Here is an 8545-nt window from a genome sequence, read left to right as displayed (position 1 = left end):
TAAGATGGTTTCACCCTTCTGAGTGACACTGTTTTTGGGTTATCATTGCATACTATTTGCAGTTTATACAGACAACAAGCCCATTACTTTTGCTTTTACAAGGGCTAAGGAAACCTTTCCCTGATGTGGTTTTGGCAGTCAGAATTATTAATCAATTTGCCACAGATGTGAGACATGTTAAAGGGGCTGAAAACATGGTGGCCAACTATCTTTCTTGGTCAATGAAATTTTCTATACAACTGATCGACCAAATTCGTGTCAGAATAAGCAGCCAACATGTAGACAGAGGAGCTTATGTTAGTGGAGATATGGAAATTCAGCTCAAAAGAACTATATTTAAGAGAGTCAAAAACTTCTTTGTGGTGCAGACCCTCTCAACTACCTCCCACACCTTATCATGCCTGCTGCTGTTTTTGCAAGCAAGTGTTCTTCAAGGTGTACAAACTCACTCTGGGCTAATACCACAATTAAATTTGTCATGGACGGATACATTTGGATGAGTACTAGGAAAGGCTGTTGATCATGCACTAGAGCATGTGTTGCACGTCACGCAGCAAAAACTACCACTATGTACATTGGCCAATAGGTCATTTTTCAGGTTCCACACAGTGTTTTTCCTATGTATGCATTGACTCTATGTGCCTACTGCCTCCAGCAGAAGGGTTCTGGTAAGTCCTCAAGGCAACTGAGAGATACACCTGCTGGGCTGATATGATTCCAATTATGTACATTTCTGTGGAAAAACCAGCCAAGACTTTTCTTTCTACGTGACCCATTTGGTTTGACTGCCTGGTACACATCACAATGGACCACGGACAACAGTTTAAGTCAGCTTCATTCTACAAACTAGATAAGTTGTATGGTTTCCAACACGACTACCCCACTTGTTATGAAAATCTTGTACAACACTGTGGCACAGAATATATTTCCCTGAAGTATGCTCTTATCAGGTAGAAAAATATGTTATTATCAGCTTAATATCTGGCACATCCTGCTTCACAGGACTAGAATATTAACCTCATTTTTGGTTCATGATGGGGTGCTGAAAGCATTCTCTACCTCTGCCACAGGATGTTTCCTGATGTTCGGACTCTCTTAAAGTAACCAAGTGCCACATAACCTACAAAGTCTCTCAAGGTAGCAGCACAGAGTAGTTGTAAATATCAGGTTATCACTACATATCACTTTATAAATTCGGTACTGTAGCTACATTTAATATGATCATCTCTCCCTGTGTAGTTGGGAGATTGAAATTCTGTTACAGAATTTCACCGCAATTCAACTATCGAATCACATCTGTGGTAATTTCGCCCTCGCTTCCACCCTTCCAGCAGCATGTTATAGGTATCAAATTGATTGATTAATTAATGAGAGTCCCTTTGCACAGTGAGTAATTTTTTTCCTGCAGTCAGATTACACTCGTTATGTAACTGTTACAGATGCTCCTGTGGCGTCTCTGGAGGCTCTCCACAATCTAAGTAGTTACTTCCTCTGATACCAAAATGGGTGCTTAGATTAGGTTACATTAGATTTACTTTCATTCCAATTGATCCATAGTGAGGAGGTTCTCCAGGATGTGGAACATGTCAGGAAAACAATCATACATAACAGATATTTACAACTAAAACAAAAAAGCTAATGTACTTTTCACAAGTCTCAAGTGGAATGATCATAATTTTTTTAATGAACACTATATGTAAGAATCATTTTAGAAACACTAAAGCACTGCATTTTAAAATAAAAAGGGCTTTTTTATTTATGAGGTAATAAATATGTAATAGAACTACTACATTACTTATTTACAGTGAACACACTACTGCACCGAAATGGTGCTGAAGTTATATTGTACTTTTGTATATATATATATCTGTGGGTTCTACTGAGAAATTCATCAGTGGAGTAGAAGGAGTTGCCACCAGTAAATCCTTTAGGCTTCTCTTAAACTGAATTTCATTGGTTGCTAAGCTTTTTATGGCTGCTGGCAAGTTACTGAAAATGTGTGTTCCTAAATAGTGCACACCTTTTTGTACAAGAGTAAGTGACTTTAAATCCTCTTGAAGATTATTTCTAGTATTGATTCCATAAACTGAGCTGTTGGTTGGGAAAAGTTTTATATTTTTAATGACAAATTTCATTGAGGAATAAATATATTGGGAAGCAGTAGTTAGTATACCTAGTTCCCTAAACAGGTTTCTGCAGGGTGTTCTTGAGTTCATACCACATATAACTCTTACTGCACGTTTTTGTGCCCAGAAAACTTTAGCTTGGCTTGATGAATTACCCCAAAAAATAATCCCAAATGACATTATAGAATGTAAGTAAGCATGGTATGCCAGTTTTTTCATTTTTATATGCCCTATGTCTGACACAATTCGCATTGCAAATAGAGATTTGTTAAGTTGCTTCAGGAGTTCTGTGGTGTGCTCCTTCCAGTTGAATTTATTATCAAGCTGTAATCCCAAGAATTTAACACTGTCCACTTCTTCTATCTCCTTGTCATCCTATGTTAGGCATATACTCATGGGACACCCGTTACAAGTTCTGAACTGTATGTAGTGTGTTTTTTCAAAGTTTAGTGACAAAGAATTGGCTAGGAACCAGTGAATAATGCCCACAAATATTTTGTTAGGCGATCTTTCTAAGACTACACTTAATTTGCTGTTTATTCCACTGTTTGTATCATTGGCAAACAAAACGAACTTGGCATCTGATGATGTTACTGATGAAAGGTCATTGATATACACAAGAAAAAGTAAGGGCCCTGAAATGAAACCTTGTGGGACCCCCTCATGTAATTAGTTTCCCGTCAGATAATACCTGATAGCTTAATACATGACTCTTTCCCAACAACACTCTTTGCTTCCTTCCAGAGATATAAGATTTGAACCATTTTGCAGCATTTTCTGTTACATCATAATATTCTAATGCAGTTAAGCACATTTTCACTGTAAGTGTAGATAGCCTTCTCAATATCAGAAGCCTTTAGAAATCCTAACTGCGACATTGATAGTATGTTATTTGAGCTAAAGTGGTTATAAAGCCGATTGTACATTACTTTTTGTAATATTTTTGAGAATGCCGGCAAACGTGAAATTGGACGGAAATTTGATGCTATTTCTTTATCTCCCTTCTTAAACAGTGGCTAAATTTCAGCATGTTTGAACCATTCAGGAAATATTCCACTGATAAATGACTGGTTACACAGATAGCTTAATATGTTACTTAACTCATAATCACATTCTTCAGTTAACTTTGTTAATATTTCATCATATACACTAGATGTTTTTCATTTTAAAGATTTTATGATGGACGTAATTGTCTTGAAATTGTTGAAGGTGACCAACTCTAACTATGGTCTGTCTCTCGGTTGCCTTGTCATGCTGCTGGAAGTAAGCCACTTAGAATTCTAGTTTGCCACTCTCAAACCATTCCTGCTGAGACCTGTCGGTGTATGGGTGAAGCAGAATGTTTCACTGCCCTCGTCACTCCCACATCGCCTCAGCCCCAATCACCACCCTGCCACTGTGTTTCATGTGAACCGCTATCATTCCCACCTCAGGGACATGAACCCCTGCTCTTGTATCAGGGCTCTACTGCTCCTGTCCAACAATCCACTACATGCTGTGTCAGGCACCTGATTTCACACCTGCAAAACTTGTCCTATCTTTCTCACAAGGAGTGGGAGTAAGTACCAGGATGGTCGCAAATATGCTCTCCCTAACCTCTTCTGCAAACCAAAACGTTCTGAGATGTGTTTTCGAAATGGGAATCCATGGAGGGAATGTAATGATCTTTTCAAGGAAAACTATTGAGAAACTTCATTTGAAGTTGGCTGCAGAAGGATTTTACTGCTGCCAACATACATTCTGCGTATAGACCACAAAGATAAGATAAGAAAAATCAGCGCTCATACAGAGGCATGTAGACCATGTTTTTCTCCCACGCTCTGTTTGCGAGTGGAATAGGTAAAGAAATGAGCAGTAGTGGAACAGGATATCCTTAGCCACTCACCATACAACGGCTGGTGATGTATGACTATAGATGTATAAGAAAATTTAATATGTCAGTTCATCCATGTACACGCACACAAAAAAATTAAGGAAGAACGTCGTCTCTGATTTATCGAGAAAACAGACAGAACTTCTGCTGCTGATTGTCTCTCTGCAAAAATGTTCGTATTAGCCGCTAATTTTCTCACTGTAGTCACTTCTCTAGACGTATGTGAGATGTTGTAAAGTGTTTCGCCAAGTTACAGACGCCTGCAGTTTGTCTCGTAATTTCATCATATTCCAAGAGGTCTATTCCATTAGTTAGAAGGCTGTCTAGTCATACACCCATCACTGACTAGACAGAGAGCTATCACAACGAGAAAAATTGCACACTAATGTACAGTAAGAAATTCAAAACCAAGCAGAGTATGCATGGACTGCACAAAGAAATTCAGCAGTCTACACATATCCCCCTGTACATGTCCCAATCCCTTTATCGTATTCTGATGATTACATCAGAAATATGACAGTGTAACGGTGTCTGAATCTTTGTTGATGGGACAGTGTATCTCTCCTTCTCTCTCTCTCTCTCTCTCTCCTTCTATACTCGTTATTTTCGTAAAATCCACTGGAGGAAACCTACAAACTATAAAAATTTCATGAACGTCATCTGGTAGAGAACTCAATAACATTTTATCACATCTCTCTCTGCTCTTATATCAGAAACAAATACCACATGCTTGTTGACATCGGCCATATGTGTGGCCTCGCCCATTCATCCTGTCAGTGGGCAGGTGGCCGCTCGTTCAGCAGGGCTCGAGCACGCACACGGGGGCAAAGGCTTGCTGGTTATTGGGAGCTCCAACGTTAGGCGGGTGATGGAGCCCCTTAGGGAAATAGCGTACAGGACTGGAAAGAATTTCAACGTGCATTCGGTTTGTCTGCCGGGGGGCCTCATCCAAGATGTGGAGGCGGCCTTGCCTGCAGCTATCGAGCGTAAGGGGTGCAGTCGTCTGCAAGTAGTTGCTCACATCGGCACCAATGATACCTGTTGCTTGGGTTCTGAGGCGATCCTCAGTTCGTACAGGCGGCTGGCGGATTTGGTGAAGACCGCTGGCCTCGCACACGGGGTGCAGGCAGAGCTCTCTATTTGCAGAATCGTTCCCAGAGTGGATCGGGGTCATTTGGTTTGGAGCCTATTGGAGGGTCTCAACCAGAGACTTCGTCGTCTCTGTGACGGTCTTGGCTGAAGATTTATAGACTTGCGCTATTGGGTGGGGAATTGCAGGACGGCCCTAGATAGGTCAGGGGTGCACTACACAAAGGAAGCGGCTACTCGGGTAGCAGAATACTTGTGGCGTGCACATGGGTTTTTTTTAGGCTAGGCAGTAGTGCGAGGTGTCCTGATGAACACTCACCAGTCGAAGTGCAGGCAGGGAAATCATGACGCGCTCAGTGTAGACACTTCAGCTATCAAGATATTAGCAGTAAATTTTCAGAGCGTTCAGAATAAAGTTCATGAATTTACTGCCCTCCAGGAAGCGTGTGGCGCGCAAATTATTCTCGGCACTGAGACCTGGCTGAACCCTGAGATAGGAAGTTCTGAAATATTTAGTGAGGGTTGGAACGTGTATCGGAAAGACAGATTAGACACCATAGGAGGTGGTGTCTTCATTGCAGTTGACAAAAATATTGTGTCTACTGAGGTCGAAGTAGAGTGTGATTGTGAAGTTATCTGGACAAGTTTAACAGGGCTAGGCGAAATAAAGTTAATTATTGGGTGTTATTACCGGCCACCTGGTTCCACCGTGACAGTTCTAGAATCATTCAAAGGGAGTCCACATTCTGCATCGCAGAAGTACCCGGATAATGCCATATTAGTCGGAGGCGAGTTCAACCTACCTAGTATAAACTGGGATATCTATGGATTCATTACAGGTGGTACAGACAAGCCGTCGCGTGAATTACTTTTGAACACATTATCCGAAAACTGTCTTGAGCAGCTAAATCGACAGCCAACGTGTAGTGGAAATATTTTAGATCTGGTATCCACGAACAGACCAGACCTCATCGACGATGTCAGTGTTGAGACAGGGATTAGTCATCATGATGTTGTCATTACGACTATGGTTACGAAAGTTAATAAGTCGGTCAAGAAGGCTAGGAGAGCATTCTTAGTAGAAAGAGCAGATAAGCAGTTGTTAGCATCCCACTTAGTAAATGAATCGACTTCATTTACTTCCAGTACGATGGACGTGGAAGAATTATGGTCAAATTTTAAACACATTGTAAATCACGCACTGGACAAGTATGTGCCGAAAAAGTGGGTTATGGACGGAAAAGACCCACCGTGGTTTAACAGCGCAATTCGGAGAATGCTAAGGAAGCAAAGACAGTTGCACTCGCCGTACAAGGAAGATCGGGAGAATGAGGACAGGCAACAGTTAGTAGAGATTCGTGCTGCTGCAAAAAAAGCGATGCGCGAAGCATTCAACCACTACCACCGCCATACCTTAGCAAAAGATCTTGCTGAAAACCCAAGGAAATTCGGGTCTTACGTAAAATCGGTAAACGGATCGAAGGCATCCATCGAGTCACTCACTGTTCAGTCTGGCCTGGCAACGGAAGACAGCAAAACGAAAGGTGAAATTTTAAATTTAGCGTTTGAGAAATCTTTCACGCAGGAGGATCGCACAGATTCCCCTATGGAGGACATAGTGATAGATATCCCTGGGGTTATGAATCAGCTGAATGGGTTGAAAATAAATAAATCACCAGATCCTGATGGGATTCCAATTCGGTTTTACAGAGAGTACTCTACTGCATTGGCTCCTCACTTAGCTTGTATTTATCGCGAATCTCTTGCCCAACGTAAAGTCCCGAGCGACTGGAAAAAAGCGGAGGTGACCGCTTATAAAACACTAATACGACCTATTCTTGATTACTGTTCGAGCGTCTGGAATCCCTATCAGGTCGAATTGAGGGACGATATAGAAGCAATTCAGAGGCGGGCTGCTAGATTTGTTACTGGTAGGTTTGATCATCAAGCGAGTGTTACAGAAATGCTTTGGGAACTCGGGTGGGAGTCTCTAGGGGAAAGGAGGCGTTCTTTTCTTGAATCGCTACTGAGGAAATTTAGAGAACCAGCATTTGAGGCTGACTGCAGTACAATTTTACTGCCGCCAACTTACATTTCGCGGAAAGACCACAAAGATAAGATAAGAGAGATTAGGGCTCGTACAGAGGCATATAGGCAGTCATTTTTCCCTCGTTCTGTTTGGGAGTGGAACAGGGAGAGAAGAAGCTAGTTGTGGTACGAGGTACACTCCGCCACGCAGCGTATGGTGGATTGCGGAGTATGTATGTAGATGTAGATGTAGATGTAATCCCATTAAATATACATGTATTGGTCCACTGGACCAGGTGGCCAGTGATTGAAGTCGGTTCCACAGATCTGACTAAAGTTTTGTCACCTGTACTGGAAGAAGATCATAGCCCACAGACTATCAATCATAAGGAGAGGGTTCTTGTGTTGTTGTTTCATAAGTAATTTGATACATTGTCTTTTTGCTGTAAAACATTGAAGCAGTGTATGACTACAGCTATGTACACAGTCATACATGTTGTTCTTCTATCATAACTTCGAGATCTATGTCAGGTTTGAACCAAACACTAACAAGTTTTGATCCATTGGCTCTCTCACAAAAAACTAGACATTGGATGATGCAAATAATGCTGCTACCACAATACATGAGGTGGTTGGAATAACAAGCAGAGATGGTGTTTCTTGCTGCCAAAGTGTGGAAGATAATACGACATCTGGAAACTGGAAGAGTTTGTGGCATTGTGCAATGTTTCCAAAAGTCTGTCCAAAGCTGACGACCTCTACATTTAATCTCGTCTTCTACAGTGATTACCTATTCTCCATCAATTTCACAAGTGTACCCAAAAGTCTGTCCAAAGCTGACGACCTCTACATTTAATCTCGTCTTCTACAGTGATTACCTATTCTCCATCAATTTCACAAGTGTACCACGTTTCCTGTAATTTCTACACATTTTATGCAGTTACTCAAGGCCCAAACCACCACCCTCATGAGTTGTCAACAAAATGTCTCATCACGTCACTGTCGCGATGTTGTCAGCCAGTGACATTGCAGCATGGTTCTCAGTTTCTGTATCATTGCAAAACCACCCCTGCCAATACTCTGCGAGGGCCATATACATATGGATATATCATGAACCCTGTTACACTGCCTACATCACATGACACAAATATTGTTTCTTAGTGTAGGAAATAGCCATTAGCGGAGAGTAGGTGCGAAAACTACGTTGCTTAGGCGAAACACTTTATAAATTCGGTAAGATTTAATTACGATTTGTCATCTTACTCCATGTCGATGGGAATCACAAAGGATTTACACATTAGTTGGATAAAAGTCGGAGACTGAAAGAGCTAGCTGCATTGTCTTTGACCATCCCACTCGGCAACACAGTCGTCGATTTAATTTGCAACTCACCGTAAGCAGGAGGGTATTATAGCCGCTATATTCCACA

The sequence above is a fragment of the Schistocerca serialis genome, chromosome 11 (genome assembly GCF_023864345.2).
Source record: "Schistocerca serialis cubense isolate TAMUIC-IGC-003099 chromosome 11, iqSchSeri2.2, whole genome shotgun sequence".
Lineage (NCBI taxonomy): Eukaryota > Metazoa > Arthropoda > Insecta > Orthoptera > Acrididae > Schistocerca > Schistocerca serialis.
The sequence above is the reverse complement of the archived record's forward strand: the minus strand, read 5'-3'. Positions refer to the sequence as shown.